We start from the raw sequence: 26856 nt of genomic DNA on the forward strand, positions 1-26856 counted from the left end.
TAAATCACTCCTAACTCAATGCCTATCACTTTATAGGCAAGAAATAACTTACCTATTCTCACTGCTAGATTTATTCCCCCGATATCTATCCTCATGCTGTCCCATAAAGAATAACATTCTTTTTTTTGTCCTGCCTATGAATACCACTGTGCATATTTTATCCTATTCCTTCATATATTGCTTCTCCTTTTTTCCTAAATTCTTAGCAGATTTCAGTATTTCAAAAAATTCATATATTGTAATAGACTGCCCTTTCATGATTAGGCTCTTCTTTATTAAACACCACAATAACTGTGTAGGCTTTTCAAAATATTCTGCATGGTGAGATGTTCCTCAGTTCTGTGGATCTATAGCCTTATCGATAGCATAATCTTGTTGCCTGGGTGGTTCAAAAACATTCAGATGTAATGACTCAGATGTAATGTATCCAATTCTCTACCAATTTGCTTGAAATATCACCCTCATTTTCATTTTTAAATTTCCGTAAAAAAACTTGCATTTTCTCTCCATTCAGGAGTCTGATTCCAATATTTGGTCTCAATCATGTTTTGCCACTCTGCCAACTTATATCTAAATCATTGCATTGCTTGTCCCTAGATTTGTGTAAATGACCAAAATTAATATTGATGTTAGTTAGTTTGATGAAACTCCCAAACCAAACAGAAAAATGCATGTTTGCTTTATATGTGAAATTATTAAAGTGTAACCAAAGCAAAATGATGAAACTAAACTGGCTATGATAAGTAAATAAATAAATAGTACTCTGGATATGCCCCAGCATATTGTGTTTGGTTTACTTCTATTGATATAATTTCTGTTTTCTGCTGCCCCTCTTTGAAATATCAAAAAGATGACCAGTTCCAGCAGTGTGCAAAAGAGAACTGGAAAAAGAATTAATGGGGAAAATTATAATTATTTGAAGACACAGACAAACTAGACAATAAGTGAGAGCATTCTAGCAACCTCAGAAAGAGCATTACAGGAAATGACATATAAATTAAAAATTGGAAATCACCATATGTACAATAAGTATGAAGAAAGAAAAGAAAAAAACCCAACTCCTTAGAACTGTAGTTATGGCAGACACCAGATAAATTAAGTAAAAATACACAAAACTTCATTGGCATCTATGGCACTGCTAAGAGTGGTAGAACATGCGTGGCTAGGTTTTCTTAGAAGTAATTAAAAATACTGTAACAAGAAAAACTCTTCATACAAGTAGATCAAAGAGAAGAACTCATCTTAATATTTTGCATTATTCATATTTGTCTAATAAAAAAAAAGAAAATAATTGCTGTTCTTTGAGGAGGTAAATGGCAGCTCAGTAATCAAAGATGACATGGTAACTATCACATGTACTTTTTGTAAAGCAGAACTATACATCGGTTTTGAATGTCAGTGTTAACGTCACCATCCCCAGCAGTAATATAAATAATCACAACACCTCCTCAGTTTTTCCTCTGTGAGCATGAAATAAAACTGTTGAAGCCTGAAATGAATAATTTTTCTCAGAAGATGGCAATAACGGTAACATGAACAGTTACAGGAAAGGAAATAAAAACTTCTGTTGTCTTAATCATTTTGTGGTGAAACACACAGTGCTGTGTCCTGCTGCCTTGTTCCCCTCCTCCCTGGGAGGGAAAGTGACACAGCAGTGCCAGTGGATGAGGCAGGGACCTGCCCCTTGCCCACCTTTCTCTGCCTTTCCCTGCTCCCACAGGGCTGTCTGCTGTGCCGCTGCTCTGCCATCCATCTGCCGGCCAGCTCCTCTTGCAGGAGCAGCAGCCTGGGAGGCAGGCAGGCCCTGCTTGGAGCAGAGACCAGAAGCCATCCCCTCACCCTGAGGATTCATGCCTTGCTGATAGATGCCTCTTTTTTACTTCAGATGCAGGGAGCCATGTGTGAACACACGGGGCTTGGAAGGATTAACCTTTTTTTGTATCTGTAGTCCTAATATATCTCTGTGTTGGTAATTTAAGAGAGTTTCAATTATCCTCATCAGAGTGTTCACTCATGCAGCTTCAATAAGTAAAATAACTGGGTCTAAGCATGTTTTTTTTCTTTTCCTGATGGATGTTGTGGTTAAGAGGACATGACAGTGAGCTGCAAGAGTCATTATCTATTAATTTTGCTGGTTTATTTTAGTAAGCAATTTATAGCTTTTCCAGAATGTCTTTTACATTTTCCGCTCATTAATTGAGTCCCATTTATACTATTTCTTTTGCATTAAAAGATGTATTGCACTATTTAAAGTCTTAATTTAGCCCATATGTCAAAACTATATCTAAATGAGCCACTTAGAGCACTTTTGTATGAATTACATTATGTATGTCTTTCCCTCTCTGTCTTTTTATCCTTGCAGTTTCAGTTTCCTTATTAGATGGTAGGAAAGGAGCAAATAAAATATAAGTATAATAAGCAGCAACATTAAAACACAACTTGGGACTACCAAGTCAAGTTCAAGCTCTAGAAGATATTTTTAGTGCCTGAAAATTCCTGGCTTTTCATTTATCTGGGTTCCTAATCTGTGTACTGAAATTATTGCAGCTATCCTTAACAAAAAGAAGGTGCAAACTTTCTCCTGATAATCTCTTCTTTGTAAACCCATGTTAGAGAGATAAAAGAGGAAAAACAGAAGTGGGGATCCAGGTGGGCCATTATCAGAACATCATTCTTAAAGCTCATCTAGTCTTCCATCTTTTGACAGTCCTTTTACTCCAGCAAAAAAAAAGACCAAAACAAAACAAAAACAAACCCTCTCTACCCTAGAGTCTACCCCGCTATTACTGAGCCTAGGACACATTCTATGTTTAAACAGGATTGTTTGGGTTTTTTCTGGAAACTCTTCTTGAGGTTTCGTATGCATATTTGATTTCTAGCAAGTAATTAGCTGTGAGCTAGATAGTTTACTGGTTTAAATTTTTATATCTTTCCTTTAAGGTCCCTGTTGAATGCCCCATGGACTCCAAAACACTGTATTTACAACAGGGTACAAGAAACATTGTTCTTTTCCATGGTTGGAAGCAGGCAGTGACATCTCCTGTTGGGAGTAGTACCTTTGCACTGCTCAAATGTGCATGTAATAGAGATGCTGATATGGATGTTCACAGTACTGGTGTTTGTCAGCTGCTCCATTGCAGATGTGAGAAGCTCTTTTCCCATTATCACTGTATAAAGTGTCAGTGTTCTTTATGCTTCTTTCTTTATTCAGGGAGTTTGGTGAACTTTTTTTCTACTTTATCTTTTTATAAGCAAAGTATGACTCTTTTAGATTACTTAATGCATGTACGATATTTTTAGGATCTCAATTAATACTAATTAAGACATTTTTTTGCCCATAAAACTGTGAGTGTTTTCAACAGAGGTTTACTTTTCCTTCTACGCTATTTTGTGCTAGTATATTGCATATTATAAGATACAATATTGCCAGTGGTTATAATAATCATCTTTAACATCTGTTCTTTGCAAATACCAACTGGTTCTTAATTTGATTCCATATTTAAAAATAATTACCAGCTTTCAGCTTTCCTATTTAATGTCAAGTCATATTTCATTTCAATGTATTTTACTATGTAGCTGATTTTGTTTATTATATAGCTGATTTTTAGCTTATAACAGATTGCTATTTCTCTCACCTTAGGTATATTTGGTGACGTGAATAGCACTCCTTGTTATATTGTTCCATTGGCTACTTTCTTTCAAACCTGGTAAAAAAACCCAAAAAACAATCACAACCATTTTATCAATTTCCCCATTTTCTCCTGAGAAAGAATTGAATGTACTACAATTTGGAGATATGTGTACTCATATGTAATACCCAGCAGTGTTGTTTTTTTCTAGTAACTACTCTCTACACAGATCTGAGTATTTATTTATTTATTTATTTTTTTATGCTATACTTTGGAAGACTTTGTGTTTTGGGCCAAATGCCTGTATGATACTTTCATGGGAAATCACTTCAGCCCCTGGACTGCTACTGCACCTTCTCCAAAAACAAGAAATAGGAAAATTCTGAACCTAAATCTTCAGTGTTACGTGTCAGATAGTAAATTTTTAATTATCAGTGTTGACGTATTAGAACTTTATTGGGGTTATTTGCTTAGATCCTAACTTGCTCTTCATTTCTTCAAGAAATGCACCCTAGCCAGTCCTTGTGCCTTGTGCAGAGTCCTTTTCCCACTGTAGTGGAGGGAATCATGACACGTTTTCAATTTACTCATTCTGTGGAAAGGCTTGAGTTATTTGGGTCATTCTGAAGTATTATTACCCTTTCAAAAGTCTGTTCTCTCTTCCAGATCTACTCTGCTCTGTTGGAGATATTTTTTACCTTTCTCTGTCTTCAAGATAATGTTGGAGAAACCTGAAACCACATAAGGATTTGATCAGGCTATTGATAAGGATAGTTCAGAAGAAGAAGTAAGGATCATGTTACCCCATAATGCCTTGCTACCTCATTTTGATGACTTTCTGGATCAGTTACCACTACAAACTGTTGAAAACTGGCTCCTAATCTAGCTAGACCTTAGTCTCATCCAATGTGGTGATTTACCAAAATACGAATATCGATCTAATATCGATATCCAACTGAGACGGACAAAAACTCTCTAACAGTTTAGAGTCAGAAAGTGCATGTTTTATTTGGCACCAGGCTCTGCGTGGGATAGCTCCCTAAGACGCAGGCCCTGATACAAGCAAACACAAAGCTTTTTATTTCCAAATATTATGACTATCCAAAATACAAATGCATATTCATAGTGTTAGCACCTCCTATTCTCCGCTTCGTATGGAAACGAGCTTAAATGTCATTAAGCATGCGTAGTGTGTGTTCTGAATTGAGTCGGTGGTCTTGAATTGGGTCAGTGGTTCTAAGGAAGATGAAGTAACTCATCTTCCTCACTTTGACCTTTTTGCCTTTCTGAACTTGAACAATCCTAATTACTTTAGTGACCTCTAAGTTTCTTCTTGCATGACTTTTGGACAAGTTCCCACAAAGGGAGGAAATTGTAATTGTCCTTGTTCCCTACACAAACTTATCAATATTTGTACTCTTTATTCTAAGCACAGCTAAGCAAACATGCAAATGACAGATCATCAGCTATTTGGTAATTGGTTACTAACATCTAAAAACCCATTTCAGGTCCAGCTCTCCTAACTATTTTAATTAACTCTCACTGGTCCCAAATTCTTTCCTATTCCACCCGTTCCAACACAGCTAGCCTATAACTAAAATCTAGCCTATAACTAAAATCTTTATGTTTCTTCTAAATCTATGTTTCATTGGCTCTTCCAATGTTTCTATAATTACTTTTGTGCTGGTAATGCATTTATTCCATATTTCTGCTGAACATATTTTAAGTACCCTTGATATTCATGGTCATAAATATTCTCAGAAGAAAGCATGGTCTGCAAAAATATTTTTAAAGATTGTTGTAAGTAGTTATCCCTGTTATGTTTATTACAGCTTAGATGAAGAAGGGTGGATATTGCATTAAGTGAATATGAAGAACGCAGCTTGTAAATATTGGTGTAATAGGTTGGTGCAAAATATCTCTACAAAATTGGCCTAAGTGCCCAGTATAGTTAAACACAGCCAAAATGCATTTTATATGTATAAAACACCAGGAATACTTTTTTTTCCTTTTAAGATAAGAAAGTATTTTGAATTAATCAAGAACTGAGTACAAAACAAGCAAAGGTACACAAGTTTTTACTTTTAAAAATATCTATGAATATGTAGTTTTCATTTGTACTCTTAGCTATACTTCCTGAATGGCAATACACAGAAGCTGAGGTCTCAGAACATTTTCTATGTCTTTCTGATCTGCTAGGGTCACTGAACAGAATATTCAAATTCTAATGCAAATATAAGCTGTTAGAAAATCTCCAGCTTTTCAGACCCACTGACACTGGTCAATTCAAAGCTGATAATTTCTTTGCAATGGAAGTGCTCTGGTATGGACATACACATATTTTCAAGCTTTTCTTTTACTGTTGAAAGAAAAATCCATTTTCTGATATTTTCCTGGTTATGCTTAAAACAAACAGATCTAATACAGATGATGAATTATTGTTTTTAATTTAAGAATATTAGACTTAACCTTTAAAAACAGCATCAGAACCTCTGATTTTTAATTGAAATATTTAGGATATATGTATATTTTTGGATGAAGTAACTTTATTCTCTGTATGTACAGTACCTAACACAAGGAAAATACTATTTGTTAAAGTTTCCTAGACATTACTGTGCATAGTATGAAAAACTAATAACATTATTAACCTACTGGGGTAACACATCAGAATAAATTTATTTCTTGGTCATTTCCCTTATTTTTTTACAGAATTACAGTCCTAGTAGTTTGAAGGTTTTATGAAATAAATCAAATGGTAAAGATGTAATATGAAAGAGTGAATTAGTTTGTGACAATATATTTGCATTTGAAGTGAAAAGGGCAGAAAGTCAAATACAACTAAAAATGAAATATCTTATCATTGACCTCTAGCGAGTGAATATTATTGCTTGTAATATTCCTGTGTTAATTTTATTAGCTACAAATTACATTTTGAACAGCTCTACATTTCCTTTCTATATTTTTTTATTTTAAGAATAACTGTAAAAGTTTATATATAAAAAGTACTAAGCTATAATTCGTAAATATTATATGATGTGACATTAAAAAAGGAAGATGAGAAAAACTTATTACCTTGTTTGATGAATCTTAGGGTATTATTCTGTAGACTTTGTTTCTACTTTTGTTGAAGATGGTCTTTTGGAAATAATCCTAATGGCAAATAATACTTTATAAACCCATTGTATCTGGTTAATCAGATAAATTAATTGAGAAAAATTAACCTGTGATGTTTGATCAACTAATTTCCTCTGGAAATAGCATTACTAGGCTACAAGCTGAATTTATTTAATGTGTTGAAGAAGAAATATTTGAATGCTCATGTTCCTAGAAATGTAGGTTCCAGAAAGTTTTATGATCCAGGACAAACTGTCACATCAGCCAATTGACATGATATGTTGTTTGCATACCATTTTTTTGACAACGTAGTTTATTGCTTATAATAATAAAATTAAAGTTATTAAATTATTGAAAATTACTTTTTTCATTCCAATAATTGAACATGCAGAATATATGCTTTGACCTAGGAAGAGATTGCAAAACTGAAGTTATAAACATTATCTTAAAACCTCCTCTTGAATCTCTTAACTGAAATGAGAAGGCAACACTGTCTTTTTCATTTATGATCTGTATTGTGTTTTTCTGTGTGTGAACTAAATAATTTTTTACTATGTTCAGAATGCTGAACAAAGACATATAAATAATTATTCATAAGCCTTTCCTTTTTTTGCTTGAATATCCCAAAAACTTCATGCTACAGGGTAAATATTAACTTGTCTGATGAACAAAGAATCTCAAATTCCAAAACACTGTGGTAAATGAATACTTGTGCTACCAGTTTGGTGCATCTGATTTGTAGAATGGGTTGCTTAAATTCCTTTTGAATTAATAGGTCTCGAATCATGTTATAAACAAAGGGCAACAAACACATTATCTTCAAAATCAATACATTTTTATTCAAATTATAGTCTCAAGAATCAAATGAAATAATAACTAATATTATCACAACTACCATATTAGTAAGTCGCTGTTCAAAATATGGACAATTAAAATTGCTATGCTCGAATTTCCCAGTATGCTCTCTTTATTTTTCTGGTGAAGTGTTTATCCTTTCTAGTGCCCTGCTGTGTGCTGAGGTCAGTGAGGATTGAAGGAAATTTTACATTGAAGCATCAGCATCTGTAGCTCTTCACTGGAAGTAGCTAACTCTTGTTATGGATAACATCTTCCCTGTCACTGCCTGGGGCCTTTTTTTTTTCATTTGTAGTACCTTGATCTTTCTTCATTATTCTGCAGGGCCATGTCAGATCCAAATGCACTACATATGGCATGTTTTACATGTTTACCCAAGTTACCAGGTTACATTCTTTTCATAAACATTGGCATGTCATCTCTCATACCATCCCATGCCCATAATTTTAAGGCCTCCACTCTTATCCTGTGCCTCCCCTCCACTATGCAGCATTTCACTCAAGGGTCATAGAGAGTTCATTCTGCACCAAACACAGCTGCTGAATATGGATATCAAGCAGATACCAAAGTGCATATAGCTATACGTGCAAATGCATGTGTATACAGAGTTATACAATTGTACAAAGCTAAACAAAGAGAAAACAGATCATTATTGAACTGATCATTAGATAACATCTTTTACTGTTAAATAAGCTAAAAAAAAGATTTTCAGACATGAATCCAGGCAAAGCCTGGTAAGTCCTAGTGCATGTGATGTTTCCTCAACACAAAGCCTGCAAAGCCTGTAGTCCATAACAAGCGATGACTTTATTCTGCAGAGCTTGAAGGCTGAGCATGCTTTCTTGGAAAAGGTGCTCCTAAGATGTAGTCCATTCATAAGGCATTTATAGCATCACTGACTGACTGAGCATTCTAAAGTCAGGCACGAAGTCATTGGCAATGGAAATCTAATAAATCTAATAAACAAATTGTCTTATTAGACATAGGCATAGAAGATTTTTTTTTTTTTTTTTTTTTTTTTTTTTTTTTTTTTTTTTTTTTTTTTTTTGTTATTACAGAGCCATGTGAGAGACTATGCAGAAATTATTCTCTGCAGGTCAGGCCTGGCACATGCTTTTTAATACAAATACAGAATTTGCAATGGCATATGCCATTTGATTTTGTTTTCTGTAACACAGTTTAAACTAACAAGCTGTAAATCTTGAAACTGCTACTTTCTTCATACAGTCCAGATTGATGGTAGCAAAGACTTGAAGCACTGTTTGGATTTAAGAGTTTACTTCATTGGGAAACTACAATTCTATAGAGGTAGTAAAATGGAGATACCAATGGCTGAAGGAAAAAAATTGTCAAGTCCATATAATGTAGTGCAGAACTAGATAGCTATGGCTACACTCTCTACTAAATTTAGCTCTGTCATTCTTTTTCATACCAGTTTTGGTGATCTTCCATACTCTGACCAGGTAGCTGCCATCACTAGAGAATCCTCCACAGCATATAGGACCCTGAATACCAGGACACGTTTAGCTTTCCAGCATATATAGCACTCATCACTGAAATTAAGATGAGAGATAAGATAAAGAGCTATACTAATCACTACTCCAGTGAGTGTCATTTTACTGCAAAGTAGATCAATTTTATGAGGTTACATATGATCACAGAAGATCGGAAGTGCAACCAAGTAGATAAACCCTGCTTTTTGGTACCTTTAATATATCGGTGCCTGTGAAAGAAGCTACATATATATCATCCATGTATCTTAGTTTCGAAATTATTCACTCAGTCACATGCATTTTTCCACAGTTTTATGGTGCAAACTTTGAGATTTCAAATCTGCATTTGGATACAGGCATGGAATTTTGTTAAGGAGAAGGGAAAAAGTAACCTTTACAATTTAGAAAATTCTCACATATAAAAAACATGATACAGAGAGAAATTTTGCCAAAATGGTCAAATTTGAGACTGGGCCTAAAATAAATGTTACTTTTGATCTTGAAAACACTGGGAAATTTGAATTTCCACTTCAAAAAGCAAGGTGAAAAATAAAAAGTAGATCTTCAGTGTTTTGCACAAAACAGCAGAATCCAAACGCCTCATTTCATCCTTGAGAGCTTTAGCTTCCTGATTCTCTAAACCTTCTCTAAAGAGTAGAATCATCCAGTGACAATAAACGGTGCTTCTCCTATCAACATCCTTCCCTGTGTGAAACCCCACAGCCTTGCCATTGACACAGGAGGTGGGTTGGCTCCTGAAGGCAGCAGCCTGATCACTGCACAGGCTGTTCTCCATCTTGCTGTGGGTGAGCTGGCCAGAACCCAAGGCAGGGCTGACCTTGCTCCTGGGCTACTCACATCTTCATCTGTCTGGGACCTTGCTGTGCTTCTCATAGGTTGCTCTCCCCTTTTCTCCTGTCTGCCAGAATAACTGGTCCTCCATCTGGCTAGTGTCCAAACCAATCCAGTCACAATTTCTCCATCTGGTTTATTCTTGGAAAGATGAACTGGATGTTTCAATTTAGAATAGTCAATCTCTTCCTACCCTCTCTCCACAGCCTACTTACTTCATCTACACATATTTAATTTTGGCTAGACTTCTGCATAACTGTAGAGAGGAGATCTGGCTGCCCCCCCTGCACCACCCCCCATTTTTTTTTCCTTTTATTCTTTTGTGTCCTCCAGTAGCAGAAATTTTCCTAAATACTGTGAAATTGTCATTCACAAGATTGCTTTAGCATCATTGCACAACTTTCCTGCTTATTCTCTGCTGTTTTGCAAAAACAAACCCCCCTTCCAAAAAATCGAACAGCTTAAAATCTCTATTTTATATTTTTACTATATTTTAATTGTCCTTATGATACACCACTATCATCTGTACACATATATCCATTCCTCCCTCTCCAGTGGGTAAAGATATACAACAGAAATTCATAGAAAAAATTCCATATTAACATCTTATATCTTTGATACCAAAGAGTAAAACATATAAAGAGATGATGTTTTTAAAAAGAAGAGGTTTTGTGAATATTTTCAGTTTACCATGAAATACCTCATTAAGCAGGCTGATTTTTCTCCTCAGATTTTGTCACACAAGGTCTTGTTTGTTGCTTGACTCTGACTCTTCGAGGTCAATGCATTTCCATGCTGTTACTCATGTAGGATTCACGTCAGGGTGTCAGCTGGTATAATTGGTGGACTCTACACAGTGGCCAATGAAGCGAGATATATTTACGTTTGCCTGTCTTGCTCATAGATCAAATAGAAGCATTTTGCAAACAGCAGTAACTCAGTGCTATCTTTCGTGTCTTTGATATTTTAAGATCATAGAATCATAGAAAAGAATTCCAGAAAGTTTTGGGTTGGAAAGGACCTTTAAGGTCATCCACTTCCAACTTCCCCAACATGGGCAGGGACACCTTCACTAAACCAGGCCCCCATCCAACCTGGTCTTAAATACTTCCAGGGATGGGGCATCCACAGCTTCTCTGGGCAACTTTTTTCCAGTGTCTCAACACCTTCACAGTAAAGAATTTCATCCTGATATTTCATCTTAATCCACCCTCCTTAAAGCCATTACCCCTGCTTGCTGCCAATCCCTACCCCAAGAGAAAGATCTTGGCACTTACTGCAGTCTGAGGTCTGCACTGGAGACTCGCCCTTCAACAGCTCCAACTGGGTGGAGGCACTGGCCCACCACACAGGGCAGATGGTGCAGACCCCGTCACAGCTTCCTCTAGGTAAATGTGGAAGGAAACAAGTTAGTATAATTGTCATTATAATCATAGTTTAGATTAAATTGTTGTGCCCAGAATGCAACTCTAAGCAAATAAAAGGAGGGGAATTCTTAAAAAAAAACCCGGAAAACAAAGCCAGACAAAATGGGAGGTGGTCTTGGTGTGGAACAAAGCAAAGTTCTTCTCATTCATTTTTGCTGGCTGAAAAACTTTTTCTCAGGGTGTAATACAAAAGCCCAGTTTTTTGATTATAAGAAATCAGAGAACTCAAAATAATTGCCCTACTCCTTTGATGCCTTTTCCTGGTCTTAAAATCAAGAATCAAACACGGTTAGAAGGGGAAAAGGGATTTTACCTTGGTATTTATTGTAAGGATCCTTAGGTGCACACGTCCAGGTGGAATGCACTGAAATGCACACCACAATGCACCCACACAATAGATCTGGTATAACAATATAGGTTTTACTAATTAGCATATCTATCAAAGATTCTCCAGTGAGAGGCTCGAGTGAGCCCCCTCCCTGAGGAACCTTCCCCTGGATGGTTCTGTCTTAGTTTACAAAATGTGCTCTGGAGAGGACCTTGGGGTCTGGGGCACACTGATCCCTAACTACAAGACTTCTAAGATGTTTAGTCTCCTAGCTTGACAAACAAGTCTAAGAATGTAGGCTAAAAAACACTAAGAATACAAAAATCTATAAAAATATATATAAAAGGGGTATATAAAAGAAAAGGCAAAAAATCATCATGGCATCACTGTCCTCTATTCCCTACCTAGAAATCAAAACAAGGTAGAGGTTTAGGGTGGTACATTGAGCATAGATTGAGGGAACATTGTCCTGTGCAATCTTTTTAGCACCCATTTACAAAAATAAAAAAATATTTGATATTCTGTTTTCTTTTCCCTCGTGGCAAAAGTGATGAGAGTTGGATCCTTACCCAGAAGCTGATCTCAAAGGATTTTAACTTCACACAATTGTCTTCCAAGCTATCATTTAAGCTTTGCTGGTGGGACATGGGATGAAGTGTTGACATTACGTAATTCTTCAGATTTTTTCTTTGTTCTTTGTTTGTTTGATTCTTGTTCTTTGTTTGATTTCATTCCTTTTTGGGAATTGAAATGTCATGAGGATTAATCAAAGCAAAACAAAACACATTGACATTTCTGAAATTGGAATATTGAATTTAGTTTTGCTGAACTAATCCAACGGTTACTTTTCTGCCACTGAAATTTGTACATAAGTGTCTGTTTTATAAATGTCCCAGACTTGCAGCCCCTATTCCAGTTCTTGTACTAATTTCTGCACTTACTTTTAAACTGGGACATTACAGTGCAGCAGGATACTGGGCTGATCAGACACAGTTATAGTTACATATTTTCTCCATAAACATACATTTTCTATTTCTAATATTTCTTCTGTGTTCATGCTTAAAGTTTTCGACATGTAAATGGGTGTGCTAAGACTTATACTGCTACTTACATAGAAGTAGAAAAGCTCTAACTTTTGTAGGTGACTGATCACGTATGTGAAAGAGTGTATGAGGGTTATGTAAAGAAATGGAAAAAATATGTCTTGTTATTCTTCAACATATTTTATTATTCGCAACTGAATTCCGATTTGCACTATATATGATCTATATCTCATGACAGGCACTGTCCTCTCTGCAGGAGACAGGTGGGAGAATATGAACTAGTTACTTACAGACACCAGCCCAATTCAGGCTCTTAGGATCTGATCATCAGCATGAGACCTCAGGCTAAAGATAGAGATGAGATGACATCCCCTATTTCATTCAATTTATATCTAAACACTGTTAAATAGTAAGACAATAAGAGAACTCCATTCCTTCAGGGGATCATCTCAAAGATTTTCCTGCTCTGAATTCATTCTTATTTGATTCTGTCTTGTGATGGGAATAGAAACAGAGGAGGAAAAGACAATCGGGTGTCTGCATATTATTTGCCAAACACGGTGTATTCTATCACAACAGTATTCACTGAGAAAAGAAAAGGGGAAAGAAAAGTAAAAGAGAAAGGAAACATCTTTGGAAAGGTCTGATTACTGTGAGATATTCAGATTATTTTAATGAATAGTCATGCACCATTTCCACAGACTTTTCACACAAGCCACTAAATACACACTTAAGTAATTATATTTTGTTGCAATTCATTAAACTTTTTTCCCCCCTGGAAAAAAAGTCATTACATAGAAAGCAAAAAACCCACATATTATTATCATTAAATAATATAAAAAAAGACACAAAATTATTTTTAAACTGATTCTAGATAATTCAATGAAAAAGACTCTCATTAGTATTGTAGATTAATCCATGTATTTTTATATTTGCAGTGACTCATGCTTAGCTTCTATCTTCTCTTCTGGAAGCTGTGACTGTGTAGTGGTTTGGTCCAAAATACTCATTACTGTTTATCTTCTGTGAGATAAGAATTAGGAGAAATGCAAAGCAGGCACCAAACTTGAAAGAATATAAAGAAGTTTATTAACAGACCTAAAAGAGGGAAAAAAAAATTATACCACCTTCAGAACTCTCCTCCTCCTCCCACCTTCCTCCCTTCTCCCACTGACAATGTAAAAAGACAACCCTTAAGATGTTCAGTCTGTTTACCACTTCCATAATAACCTTGTTCAGTCCGTTTAGAAAGAGAAGTCTCTTCTTGCTCATGCTATGAAAACATTATCACAACGAGACAGCCGCCCACTTCCAAATATTGTTCAGTCCATTTAGGAAGAGGAGTCTCTCTGCTCGCGATGTGAGTCCCTTCCCCCGACTTGCAGCTTTTCCCGCAACTGCTTTCGAGGGTCCACTCTTGAAGTTTTTTGGGGTACAATTTTAAGGTCGAGCCGTTCAGAAACAAAAACAGAGGCCCTTCTCCTTCCCTGGGAGCAAAGGGTCTTCCTCATCTTCATCGTTAGGACTATCTCTGGGAGCATCTCTAGGAACTGAGGTTTTCTCCTTTCCCGTTTGGAGCAAAAGTCCTCATCTGGTTCATCTCTCCCTGTCCAAAGTTCTCATGAAATTACAGCTGCGTCAGCATCTGCCTATCTCAGCACAGGTGCTTTTGCTTACGAGTCGAACACTCCACCCCCCATATCTTCATGAAATTACAACAGGATACTCTGATATATCATAGCTTCACAACAGAATTTCATCTTTAAGCATCTCCTCTCTCTTCCCTCAGGTTTTCAGCTCTTCACAGCAATAAAAGGGTTCCTCTCACCTCGGCCTTGCAGCTTTGCAGTTGGAATGTTGAATTTTTCTTATCGCAGTGGAGAGGGGGGAGAGCCGAGCCGCTCCGGCTGCCTACGGCAAGGCAGTGGGGGGGGTTCCATGGCTGGAACAGATCCATCGGCTCCAGGATGGCCGTGGCCTGGCCTGGCCTGGCCCAAGCAGGGCCTGGCCAGGCCCGCTGGCCCCCACACGGGGCCTGCAGCCACCTGTCCCAGTGCCGGAAACGAGAGAGAGCTTGGGGGGGGAGTTTGCCTATTCTTAAGTGTGGATCACACAGGCGGTCACAACTTTAAGTGGCATAGAGAATTGTCCATATTCAAACTGGCCACTGATAGGTTCTACCAGGTCCCAGAGGAAACTGTAAGCACCCCTTAGTAAGGACATCCCTTCCGGGACTATGCTTGCTAACCTATGACAGACTTATAAGATATTTTAGTGGAAATAGAATTCTAGTTGCAAAATTATTAAAGGTGAAAGGAAGGGAAAAAAAAGATGCATTTAAAAAAAAGCCATTCTTTCATTCAGCATTGTATATATTTTTTTTTGTATAGTGACAAGATACTGTTCAGGAATGAAAAAGAATGTTACTGCATTTCAGCCTATGAAGCCCTCTAGGCCTCACTTCTCTTTTGTCTCATTTCCACTTGGCTCCTCTTGAAGCTATACCTCCCTTAAGTGGTTATAAGTAAGACTAGCTTTAGGAAAAACTGCATATCAGAATCCCCGTTAATAAGTATGTCTAGAAACGCCAAAGATCCCAACAATAACAAAACAAAACAAAAGGAAACAAAACAAATAGAATAACTCCCACAGATTCAGTATTGAGTCTCCAGAGATACAGATATTATGAATGGCTTCACTGCTGTTGTGAGCAATGAGACTCCTTTTATTTTCACAGCACTTTCACCTTCCAGCAGTGTTGTGCTGGCTATTTACCCAGCCTGGAGTAATTCTGCTTAGCTTGATGAAAATTCCAAGTGCAAATTCCAAACAAAAGAGCCATGATTTGGGCAGACATAATATGGGAGAATCACCCCCCTTGAAATCATGGGTTCTGTTCCTCTCCTCCCCAACACTTCCTGTCCTTAACTGAGTAAATTCAACTTGCTCTGATATCAGATCACTGAGTGAACCCAAGAGAGTGAAATCTTATGAGATCAGTCCAACAAGGCAAATGTCAAAGATTGCATCTTCTAGAATGAAAAATGACCCCTTTAAAATTTTTTTACAATTTTCTTTAATTTTTTAAAAACCAAATAATTCTCTTGGGTTTTCCCATCTTTATTTTTTATTCAGTTGCTGGAAAATGAAATGTATTTTCCTTAAAAAAAGGGAAATAAAGATAACTACCCAACTGAATTCTTAGGACTGTCTTTCTTTAAGTCATGTACATAGCATGATAGCATGTACAGATATATCCATATCACTATATTTGAACAGAAATTTACCTTTAAAAGAAATTAATAAATATCCTGTTATAGTTGGCTGATCAGTAACCAAGTTTTAAATTATATAGACATTTTAATTCCAAATTTATTATCGTGCACTTACCTCTAAGCAAACACCTAATTCAAGCTCAAGATTAGAGATGGATAGAATTCCTATTTTTAATTACAACAGAGACAGAAAATACTCTAAACAGTTTAACTGGATTTTTTATTTCCCATTGCCTATATAACAACACATTTATTTATTTATTTTGGTGAAAAAAAAAAGTTCACTCAACTCTTCCAAACCTCCTGGAAGGTTTTGCTCAGGGGATGAGTAGAGTTATTCTGCTGAACTCTCCCATATCACTGAGGGCCCCCTCAGTGGGAAATATCATGGTCTGTGAGATCAGGAAAGAGCTAACAGGGTAAAAGCTTTCCTCCATAGGTGGCAGTCCAAATTATTTCCTTTCAATGTTAATATTGTAAAGTCTGCTGGCCATTAACAGGTGCCTACACAAAGAGAAGCAGAGATTGTTTATCTCATGAGAACACTGTATTAGGAATGTGTTCTCTTCCGAGTTGAGAAACTTCTCATAATTGTGTGAATTATTTGACTTCTTTTTTAAGGGGCAGACTATACAACTAGTTTTGGGGTTTTTTCCTTATAGCTATAGCTTAGCTATAGCTATAGCTTTCCTTCCATGCTATCTTCACCTTGTCAAAAACCTAGCCATTGTTATGGTCAGTTCTACTAATCAGTTCTTCAACAAGCATTTCCAAGAAACTTCTATTTTTTTTTTGCTTTCTAGTGTTCATTTATGTTTGCTTCACATGGCACATCTTACTTAGATTACGTCCTGTGACAGGATCCAGCATTCTCAGTAAATGAGAATATTGTGTTTTCCAACTGTCAGCAATGGTTTTGCCCTTTTCTTACATCTATGTCTAGTTAATTCTGCCTTGGTGAATGAAATGTCACCTCTTCTTTATTGGTAGAAAGTCAGTGAGAAGCATAGTTCATAAAAAAGCTGTTCTTCTGGATGGTAAGTTGTAACATATCTCTGAATTCCAATTACACTTCTTCAGTTTCCACAGATCTTAGGAGAGCATCCTTCTCCCCTTCACATTTTTCTGGTTTGCACCAGCTATACCTCACCCTTTACACAGCCGATGTCAGACCATGAATCAACAGTAAGATGTCACCATTCTTACTGACTAGCAGCTCTCACCAAACATTCCTGTTTCTTAAAACAATCAAACAAAAAAGCAAACAAAAACCCAAGCATGATAAAATGTGTAGAAGATATGAAAATGTGATCTTAGTTCATGTTAATTCCCGTGTTCAAATCTAATGTCAAGATTTAGACAAATTAAGTTTTGTCTAGAACAGGCAAAAAATGCTTGAGGTAAGAGCAGCAGAAATAAATGTCAGCTTGTTTTTCACATATATAATTTCATAAATAATTAAATAATGTGTATTAAGAACACAGTATTGTCAAAGAACCTTAAGCTGTGTAATAAAGCTTTTATTTGAGAAAAAAAATCTTAACTGATCTATCTACTTAAAGCTAAAAGTGTATATTACTTGATAAATTGTATTAATTTCCAGCCTGATACAGAAACTATGTTACTAAACGACTAAACTGAAGTCATTAGGATGAGATAATCCTCAAGAAGTTTTCATGAGATCATCCTCAAAAGACTCACAAGTAATTCTGAATAATCTTACAAAAATCCAGCTGCACAGATAATTTACACTGTACTTTCTTACAGAGAACAAGTCTTTCTGACTCTGTCAAGATGGACATGATGGGTGGACAGTTTTCCTGTGTTACTTCAAGCCCATTCAACTCAAGTTTTAAAGCCTGTGATATTAGGGGGGTTTGTGTTTATTTGGGAGCAGTTAATTTGACCTTGACATCTAGATGTAAATACAGTAAACAGTGATTCAGTATTAGCCAAGGCACCAGACTTCACATCTTCATCAACCAGAACTGTTCCCTTTGCAGACCATGGTCCAATCGTGCTGGTTTACAGCATTATCCATGCTAAAGAGTAACCTTTCCTCATTTGCCATTTCTTGTGCTCTGCCCATGAAATTCCTGGATATCTTACTGAGATCTGCATAGCTGGCCGTAATTTATTAAAAAAAAAAAAAGGTACAATATATGTGACAGAAGTACAGACAAGAAGTTTTACATTTCCACATAGAAACAGTTGTTAAATTTTCTGAGACTGGATGAGGAAGAAGAAAAAGGGAGAGAGAACTTTTCTTGAGATAGGTTGCTTGGAGGGTTTTTTTAGTTTTTGTTCTATAGTTAACAGGACATATTATGTCTGACAAAATGTAATGTTTGGTTTTTTCCATTTAGGACTTCTCAGATATCTTCTTGGCCTGGAGCTATAATTGATGTGGTACTAGGCTCTAAATTATACCACCATAAATATGTCTCCCATAATAATTACTGAAGTGTTACTGCAACACACAGTTCTTGTTTCTTCACCAAATAGCCTCATTTTTTTATAAAAGCATAATGAATATTTGAATTATTGCTCAAAATTTCCTAAATTCACTTAAGAGAAATCTGATTTCTATGAAAAATTATAACCTGTTGCATAATTATTCCACAATATTTTTATGGGATTTTTGTGGGGTATTTTAAATTGTATTATTTTTATTACATTTTTCACTTGACTATAAAACCCCTATATTTTAGTAGATAAAATTCAATTTTCACAAGGAATTATAAGAAAAGAAAATGCATTTATTTAGTGCCTTTAAAAATACACAGGAAAATAAACCAATATCTTGGGCATGTGTTTTTTTTCTCAGAGTGAAGATTTTATTATTTTTTAAACTAAATTATTTGGTGGGGAAAAAAATGACCAGAGGGCAAAACCCAGACTATAGAAACTCTCTTTTTTGACTAACTTTTGTGACTACTCTAAACTGGCCACTTTTTTCCCTGACTAAACTCTAAACAGAGGGCATATCCCTTTCACTTGCAAAATGCTCTCACACAAAATGAATTACCTTCCCACCACCCTGGTTACTTGCCAGGGAGTACTTTATTTTTCCACTAGGAAGAAGAAAATCAGCTTGTATTTTGCTTGCTAGAGCCTTCTGCATTTTAATTCTGAACTCTGAATGAACATCAGAGAGGCCTTATGATGTTTTGCACAAAAGTGCCTGTGTTCATAGTTTTACTCAGGGCACCCAAAATAGCATGCAGTAAGCAGTGTCATACTGTGAGTTTTCAAAAGTAAAAGCACAAGTGACTTATACTGGCAGGAAGCTGTAACTCCTAGAGCTTTCTGAGGATCTGTGAAGTAAAACAGAACTGCTTACTTCTCTGCATCCCATGTTTCACGCAACTTTTGTAATATCCATTCCTTTATACCTAGAAGGCCCTGAAGTTACACAGGTAAGATCTTTCTCTCTATATTTATTTTTATTTTTTGTATTCTAAAATCAAACTTAAAACACATACCTGGGTGCCTCCAGTGCAAAAGCCACAAAAGGCAAAAACAAACCCAGAAGCCACTCAACACCTCTAGAAAGAGAAATCTGCCTTTGTTGTTTTTTCAGAGTCCACTGTCTAATTCTATATCTGTGAAATTCCAAACTTCTAAGTTGGATTTAACAGACGAAATACTCACTATGCTTGTTTTGTGTTCAACTTGCACACTAAAATTTTCATGCTGATTATCAATCCATTTTTGCAAAACCCCCAGCTCTGACAGAGTGCTTGTGATTACTTCAACTGCACTTAGGTGAGTGATTGTCACGAAAGTGTGCTTACAATTTCTGAGGGTGACATCGAGAAGCGTGAAAAGTCTCTTGCTTTAAAGGAACAGTGGGAAATACTCCCTTCTTGATACTCTTCACTCTGATGTAACAGAAATAATATATTTTTTTCCTTAATTTCACTGACATTTCTGTTCCCATTTCTCTTTATAATCCCCCACCTAGCAACTGCAAAGTCTGTCATACCACAGAAAATGTGTGCCTCTACTTTTGTCAGATCTCGAGTGTTAAACAGCAATTTGTTAATAAATGAGATTTTCAAAGAACTGTGTGGTACATACACTGGCAAAATATTTGCATTGCATATTTCTTTTGTAATGCTTCTACTGGAGGTAGCTACAATTTATTTTTATAGCTCAGACTCTTCAAATAGACTGTAGCCAAGAAACAACCAGTAGAATATAGCCCAGAGATATTTAATAGCTGCTGATTTGTTATTAAAATACTGAGTGTCTGTCATTTTGCTCATTTCTACAAAATATTTTGCTATGAAACTGGTGGGAATTACCCAGCTTTTGGCTTATAACATTATTTTTTAATAGATTGTTATTTAGAATCAGTTGTGGTTGCAAAAGCACTCCAGATAAACTACTTTTATTTTATACCTGGATAAATTTGCACTAAGGTGCAAAAATTGATCTGTGGACTCAGTTTTAGGAGTTATAACAATACATTTCAATGTTCAGCATTCTTCTGTTGGAAGTGTTGAACCAAGCACTTACATAAAATGAATATAGGGCTGTGACGGGAGTTCAGACTTTCTGCATTTTTACAGAATAAAAAATGCATCAGTGAAAGAGCTAGACAACGAAAATCCATTCTTGGAATTATTTTTAGGCAATGGAGAGAGGATGAAAGAGGGCCTTGCTCGCAAAATACTCTAAGAGAAGTAGCTTAAAATTAAAGAACAAAGTCACAAATCTACTATGGAAAGCCACACATTTTTAGAAGCAAAATGTAACTACTTTTACCTAGGTAAAAGGTAATTTATGAAATTATAATGCACACTTTACATTCAAAACCGAAAAATGTATAATATCTTAAAAATGAAGTCAATATACTTCTTTCATGTGTCAGAAGCTTTTCCAATTACTGATATGAAGTAATTTTCAGACAATATCAGCAGAAATTTAAAACGATATATGAAAACAATATATGATATGCTATACAGGCATATTTTAATGATGTTTATGGTTTAAGCTATTGTTGCTTTTCATCATTACTCTTTGGTTTATTTGCTTTGATACTTTATAATTCTTTTGGGTGAAATTTCCATTGTGTATTCTTTGCACCATGTTCTCTAAAAATATACTTGGGATCTTCTTGTTTAGTTTAATCAGAAAGATGTGGCTATTTCTTAAATCAGTTTAATTTATAAAGTAATTGTGCCAACAGATCTAACAATACAATAGATAATACTGAATTAAAGTATTAGATCCTTTTCAGGTGAAAACCATTGTCTTCCTTTCACTTTGTAAGTCATAGAAAGTTTTGATTTCTATCACAGGCAGTAGAGATAAGTTCCACCACAGTTCCTAAACCTTTTCCTATTTCAACTATGTTCCAACCCCTTCGATGCTAAAGGGAGTAACACGTCTTTCTTATCTGTCCTTTGATTTTTTTATCCAACAAAATATTTGTTTCTGAAAATGGATGAATCAAAGGGCCAGAGAATGTCTATGGTAGCCTCAGCTATCCTGGTTATCCTGGATTCATTCCAGATCCTGCTAAGCAGACAAAGTACACATCCATTAGAGAGGAAGTTGGTGTGGATGAAGACCACATGGGACAGACCTGGGAACATAATTCTGCTTTGGGTACAGACATCAAGGTCTCTTCTCTGCATGTGCATTGCCTGCAGCACAAAAGAAATTGCAGTTGCTGCTGCTAACAAGATGTAACTGTTAACGATGTTTGCAAAAGAACATTTCTCCCAGGCTTTCTATTAGGGACACAAACATAGCGAAGACCTTGCCGATGGAAGGTGGTATTAAATTAGAATCTTTCATTCTCAGGCCACTGACCTAACTATTAAAGCAAACTCCTTTTGAGACAACATAATCAAGGAAAAAGGGATATTTAATTAGGATAAAAGCAGAAAAAAAAGAAAGTAAAACCTCAGTAAAAGATTTTGTATCTGCAAATACAGTACTGGAACTAAAAATACAATACCTGAGGATTGCTAAGATTATCTTGAGGGAGAATTCTAACATGTATGTTCCGATGCAATTTTAAATTTGTGGAGGGCAAATTCTTTTTTGCATTGACACTGCATATATATATTTTTATAACTAGGGAGTGACAGCAGTTGCAAAATTGTTAACTAAACATTAGAGGAAGTGTAAGATGTCATTTAACATTTTACTTTTTACACATAATTTCGACACACTGGAAGTCAAAACACATCTGAGTAGAGTAAATGATAAAATATAAGTAACAAAAGAATAACAGAATTAAGTGTGACTGAATACTATTGTTAAGTCTTTAACGTGATTAAAACCTAATCAGTATAAAATATGGCTGCAAAATTTCTCAGTATTTTACAGATCTTTTAGACAGTGCTAAATAAAAGAGAAAATTAAAGTTCTTGAAGTTTTATTTTGCTTATAAATTTTCTGTTTAAGACTGGGTTTCCAAGTATATTAAGCAATAATAGAAATTATTTCAAATATTTCAAATGCTCTGCCCTCCTTGTCATGCAGCATAAAGAAGGTTTGAGGTTTTTCACTGTTAGCATTCGGATGGTGTAGTCAAAATGATGCGTTTTCATTAACTAGAAAGATTACAAAAATTAAAAGGGATTTAAAGAGACAATGCTTGTCAAATCGTAAAGACACTGTGGTTACACACTCCTTTCCCTGTAGAGAACCTTTTCAGAATGGTGAATAGGATATCTAGAGTATGTGGGAAATATCAAGCTCCTGTGATTCACAAGCTGAGGTGGGATAATGCAATCTGTCAAAACTGCTTAGAGAAAAAAAAGAGGATCAAAAATCTTTGCAAAGAAAGCTGTTATTTAACATCTCTTTAAAAATTTAAATTGTTAAATGGTATCTATACATCCCAAGCAGAATTTATTAGGAGATGGAACAAAGATCTGTATCTGATCTTGCTTTGCAAAGAGATTGTGGTTCACTGGATGCTGTCACAAGTGAACAGAGCTCACTTCCTAGGAATCATGCCCACTTTCTGGGTAATACTAAACACAAGATACAAAACCAAAACAGATGTGACTCCTTGTTAAATCATTAATCTGTGATTTCTGGATGATTTGAAGCACTCTGAAGATTTCAAGAAATCTGCCAACAAACTTCATAAACAAAATCATAACACAGCAGCTTGTAAGAATTTATATAATCCAAAATACTCTAAATATTTTCTGCATCTTTTTTAGACATTTACTGAAAATGGACATACAGCACACATGCTGTTACACAAACCCATGCTCTGTGTTACATGTTGGCATCAACACCTACATGCAAACTGGTTGAGAAGCTCCCTAGTGCCTTGATACATTGTCATGTATTCTTGAGAAGATGGAAACAAACAAAAGTTAGGAGCAGTCCTAAATTTGCTTTCCCTTTTGACTTATCCATGACATTTGAAGCAATATGAAATGAGATTTTTTTTCTCTAACTGGAGTGAATTCCTTCTATTTCATACTTTAGGTGAAAAACACAAAAAGAGATCATTGTCCAAGGGTCCATGAGCCATGACAATTTTTCACACTCATGATATCCTTCCCAGGCTCTTCAGCATCCAACGGAGCCTGCAGAAAACTTCAGGGATAGAACAGAAAGGAGGGCGTGTGCCAACATTAAGCAAACTATAAACCTTCCATTTTTGCTCTCAAATTAGAAAACAGTGCTCCTTTCAATTACTGCCCAGTTCAACTTCGTAGAGCTGATTTCTTACTCTGTCTTTCTCTGTATGAGGCAGATAGTTGTTGGAGAAAATTAAGGGCATTGCTGGTGCTGTTTTTATGTACCACTGTGATATATATTGACTAGGCCAAAATTTACCCTTAACAGTAATTCCCAGTGGTAGATGAGCTAGAATGATTTATGCTACTTTATATCCCATGAGATACCCCTGGAAAATAAAAAGATGTTTCCAGACAAATTAAGACGACAACTAGATTTACAGAACGAAAATGTGGTAAGTGTATTGGTTTTCCCCTAACATCAAATTTAACATATAAATTGAATTGGTTTCAAATGCCAGGTCATTAGATAGCTGGCATACATGGATATTTTCATAAAAGACTGACCCAGAAAATGTATAAATAGCATTTGTAAATGTCATATAGAGATAAACTGTGATGATTGCTCAGCTTTTCATATGCACTCTTTCAGGAGTGTGCAAATGTTACAAAATTAGACTCATTTTCTGGTGCCTCACGTATAGTTTTCTTCTACTCAATTCTTTATCTCAGCTATTTTGTTAAGCGAGCATATTATGAAAATTTTTTTTCCACTTAAAGATTACAGGAAAACAGAGCCTAGACTCAAAGACTGTCACAGCTTAAAGTCAATTTGACAGCGTGGAGAATAAATGGGCTAAGTTACGTGAATGGCTAAGTTACCTAAGTTACTGCAGCCTGTGGCAGTGGCAGTGATGGTACCCTCCAGGAAGAAGTTCAGGCAGGTCGATAGAGCAGTCTCCACCACATGGTGCTCAGCATTGGATGGGTCTCTCTGACTCCCTCTTAAGAGTCCTTCCACACACAAAGAGTTTCTCTCCTCACATACTGTGTGGTCCCTCCCCCATGCACCTCTCTGAGCAACCCCAGCCCCATCCACTACTGGTTCACAGGTGGATATCTGACTGGGATTCCCCATTCAAATACTCAGCACTCTGCACCAGCCCACGACTGTGGCTGTGATTGGGATTTTCAGAGCTTTCCTCCTCTGCTGCCGGCTCCTGCTCAGCAGTACCGTAAACTGCTTACAGTGGGAGCCTGAGCCACCCTCAGGTGACAACCCAAGACTGGATCATGAAGCATCCCCGTTTGATGGGCAGAGCTAGTTAGTTCCACCACTACCATCTGAAGGACCCAGACATGTCACTGAGGTCTCTTAGCAACCCAGCACCAACAAAAAAAAAAGATTTCTATTACAGCAAGCCCTTACAGAGCAAACCTAAGAATTATTAACCTAACCCCCCCAAATAATTACATATTTTAAAAAAAGAAGTTAGTTTCAATAGATAATATTGCTTATTTCCCCAAAATAAAATGATTCTCTCAAAGGAGAAGAAAATTTAAAGCAAGAACTTACTCCCAAATGTAGTGTATACAAGCATGGTATTGTTGCATGCATGAAACATTCAAAGAAACTCTGAAATATAAATTTATATCACATTTGCCATCTTTATTATACAAACTGCAAAAGTGAATAATTCACAGATGTGAATAACTGTTAAGTTGCCATAAATTATGGATTTTTGCTTTTTCCTCTGCTGAGTTTTTGTTGTGTAGTTTGCCTGTTTATTCTTTTCTTTTCTTTTCTTTTTTTTTTTTTTTTTATTATTATAGATAGCCTCTTCAGAATAATAGCTGATTTCCAAGTGGAGACATACTGCTTAAGTCTGAGCTGCTACAATCTGATTCAGCCCATTTTGTTTCAAATGAAAACTAGACAGCACAGCAAAACTGTTGCATCATAAAAATGATAGAGTGTATTCCTGAGTATTACTAATCATAAATGTCAGAGAGAGTAAAAACTACAGTATTTCAGTAGGATATCTGAAGATAAACTCTGTTTGGAACAATTTCAGTGGCTTTTCACTGGCAGCAACTTTAGATTTCTAAGAATTCATAATTGTTGCCTGTAGGCTTTCTTTTTTTTTTGTCTGGCTATGTTGGAGAATGTTCACTATACCTAAACCAGGGAAATAAGGTGATCCTACAGGCTGATATAGCAGAACCTATTGGAGGATGAATTAATGTCAGTTAAAGACTGAAATCGTATTTACCTCTAATGCATGAGAAATGAATTTTAATGCATGTGTGACAAAATCACAGAAAACTATAAAGGGAGGTAATAAAATTTCATTTTGCTTTGATGTATGTGCATATCCAAAAGAAAGAGTTTTTTTTCCTTTCTACATGGCATAGTGGTTAGGATTTATATATGTTAGTATGATACCAAAATACTATGACATTGTGATCATATTGATCATAAATCTTAATAATCACATGGAGAAAAAGCATTCTGGCAATCAGCTGTATTAAGTAGGGATTAAAAATGTGTAAGAAAAAGTTTTCTGAAGTTTTTTGTCTTTTTTTTAATAATATACTGGAACAAAGGACGAAATGTCAACTCTTTTGGATAACATTATTCCTTTTGTTCAATCTAGAAAAAAATTGTTTAAAAAAAAAGGGCTTATATTGTAATTCAAAGTAGTTTGTACCAAGAAGATAAATAGCATGCTTGTTAAGAATTTTAAACATTGTTTTAAATGAATTAATCTGTGAAACATCTTTGTTCTTGTCTAATTTCCTTTACTGGAATCATCTTTCGCTAACTGAAATGAAAAAATTCCTAATAGAGGAACATGTGACCTGCCTGTAAATGTCTTTAAGTAACTTATTACCTTAGGTTAATTGACAGGATTCTCACTGAACAGAAAGATGGTGTTTTAGACTCCATAGGCTACTTACCTTTCTTACAATGCTGTAAAGCACAGATACTTTCTCTTTCCATTGACTATTTAGGGAGGCTGCATAGGACATTATACTAGATCTTTAACTTTCAGGTGCTTAAATTAATAAATGTCATCTCAAGAAAACATGGGAGCCTCAGGCTCTGTATTATTAAAAGCAAAAATGTTATCTATGCCGTAAAGAGTAAACATTCACTTGCAAGAAAAATACTAGATAAGCTCTTACGTTATTACCAGGCCTATAATATCTGTAAGTTCACAATAAACACTGTAATATTTCATCTCATAGTCTCTATTTTTCAATAAAAGAACTTTATTCCATATTATGTTCTGTTTTTCTGGTGATAAAATTAATTTTATACCTCATTTAGC

At 35.7% G+C, this 26856-nt stretch overlaps 1 protein-coding gene across 6 annotated transcripts in view; it reads left to right on the forward strand.

Annotated features, from left to right (window-relative positions):
• Window positions 1–26856, forward strand: part of CDH19 (cadherin 19) — a 116797-nt gene that overhangs the window by 28424 nt on the left and 61517 nt on the right. For 2 of the 6 annotated variants that reach the window (XM_032121291.1, XM_032121274.1), the window contains exon 1: window positions 19270–19435. The exons of 3 other annotated variants lie outside the window; for them this stretch is intronic. The gene's annotated coding sequence lies outside the window, so the exon portion shown is untranslated. Of the gene's footprint in view, window positions 1–4295; window positions 4417–19269; window positions 19436–26856 lie in introns of those variants that run through there. One more of the 6 variants, XM_032121283.1, reaches the window with a different exon arrangement.

This window comes from Corvus moneduloides, chromosome 1 (genome assembly GCF_009650955.1).
Source record: "Corvus moneduloides isolate bCorMon1 chromosome 1, bCorMon1.pri, whole genome shotgun sequence".
Lineage (NCBI taxonomy): Eukaryota > Metazoa > Chordata > Aves > Passeriformes > Corvidae > Corvus > Corvus moneduloides.